We start from the raw sequence: 1,980 nt of genomic DNA, 5'->3' as shown, positions 1-1,980 counted from the left end.
AATGGGCCGATCTCCTGACCTCATGATTCGCCCGCCTCGGCCTCTCAAAGTGCTGGGATTACAGGCGTGAGCCACTGCGCCCGGCCTTTTTTTTTTTTTTTTTTGATATGGAGTTTCGCTCTTGTTGCCCAAGCTGGAGTGCAGTGGCATGATCTCGGCCTCCCGGGTTCAAGCAATTCTCCTGCCTCAGCCTCCCAAGTAGCTGGGATTATAGGCATATGCCACCACGCCTAGCTATTTTTGTTTTTTTGTTTGTGTGTTTTTGAGACAGAGTCTCATTCTGTCTCCAGGCTGGAGTGCAGTGGCATGATCTCGGCTCACTGCAACCTCCGACTCCCTGGTTCAAGCAATTCTCCTGCCTCAGTCTTCCGAGTAGCTGAGATTATAGGCATGCACAACCATGCCCAGCTAATGTTTGTATTTTTAATAGAGACGGGGTTTCACCACGTTGGCCAGGATGGTCTCAATCTCCTGACCTCGTGATTTGCCCACCTCGATCTCCCAAAGTGCTGGGATCACAGGTGTAAGCCACCGCACCTGGCCTTGTTTTATGTATTTTTATATGTATTATCTCATTTAATCCTTATAACAACTTAAGAGGTAGGTAGAATTACTATCCCCCTCAAGTCCAGGGATCCTCAAGGTTACCCTCAGGTTGTTCAGTAAGAGGACTCAGAGGACAGCATACAGTCGTAGTCACAGCTATGCTCTGTTATGGCAAAAGGATACCAGGCACAGTCAGCAGAGAAAAAAGGTTCCTGGCCAGGCGTAGTGGCCCACACCTGTAATCCCAGCCTTTTGGGAGGCTGAGGCTGGCAGATCACTTGAGGCCAGGAGTTCAAGACCAGACTGGCCAACACAGCAAGACCTTGTCTCAACAAGAAAATTAAAAAATTAGCCGAGCACCATGGTGCACGCCTGTGGTCCCAGCTATTCAAAAGGCTGAGGTGGGAGAATCACTTGAGCCTGGGAGGTCGAGGCTGCAGTGAGCCATGATCGCACCACTGTACTCCAGTCTGGGTGACAGATGGAGAGCCTGGTTCTAAAAAAAAAAGGAAACTGAGGCTTGAAAGTGTTGAGATGTCACACAACTGGTAGTGGAAGAGTCGGGATTCATGATGGTATTCTGCCCGCTCTTTATTTTTCTTGTCTTACTGCATTGCCTGTCATCACAGTAACTCTATGTACTGAGGCTTTATATGTGTCAGGTATATATAGATTGCCTCTAAGTCACACAACAACTCTATGAAGAAGGTACTATTAGGTACCTTATTATATAAAGAAGAAAGTGAAGGCACAGAGAGGTAAAGTCACTTGTCCACAGTCACACAGCCAGCAAGTGTTAGAGCCAAGATGGGAACCCAGGAAGGCTAGAATGCTTCACTACCAACTCTGTTATAACTTGGGGAAGTTACTAGATAACTCTGGAACCAGTTTCTTCACTTTATTTTATTTTATTTTGAGACAGAGTCTCACTCCATTGCCCAGGCTGCAGTGCAGTGGCACCATCATAGCTCACTGTAACCTCCAACTCCTGCACTTAAGCAATCCTCCTACCTCAGCCTCCCAGGTAGCTGGGACTATAAGCACATGCCCCAACATGCCTGGCTATTTTATTTTACTTTATTTTATTTTATTTTATTTTTTGAGACAGAATCTCACTGTGTTGCCCAGGCTGGAGTGCAATGGCATGATCTCGGCTCACTGCAACCTCTGTCTCCCAGGTTCAAGTGATTGTCGTGCCTCAGCCTCCCAAGTAGCTGGAATTACAGGTGTGCGCCACCACACCTAGCTAATTTTTATATTTTTAGTAGAGACAGGGTTTCACCATGTTGGCCATGCTGGTTTTGAACTCCTGACCATAAGTGAGCCACCCACCTTGGCCTCCCAAATTATTGGGATTACAGGTGTGAGCCACCATGCCTGGCCTAATGCCTGACTATTTTTTAATTAAAATAAAAAGAATTTTTTTTTTTTTTT

General features: G+C 46.4%; 1 protein-coding gene across 1 annotated transcript in view; it reads right to left on the bottom strand.

Annotated features, from left to right (window-relative positions):
- Positions 1–1,980, bottom strand: part of RELB (v-rel avian reticuloendotheliosis viral oncogene homolog B) — a 43,407-nt gene that overhangs the window by 11,113 nt on the left and 30,314 nt on the right. The gene's annotated exons all lie outside the window — the stretch shown is intronic.

The sequence above is a fragment of the Mandrillus leucophaeus genome, unplaced genomic scaffold, assembly GCF_000951045.1.
Source record: "Mandrillus leucophaeus isolate KB7577 unplaced genomic scaffold, Mleu.le_1.0 Scaffold151, whole genome shotgun sequence".
NCBI classification, from domain to species: domain Eukaryota; kingdom Metazoa; phylum Chordata; class Mammalia; order Primates; family Cercopithecidae; genus Mandrillus; species Mandrillus leucophaeus.
Note: the sequence above shows the minus strand (reverse complement) of the source record. Positions and strands in the feature narration are given on the sequence as shown.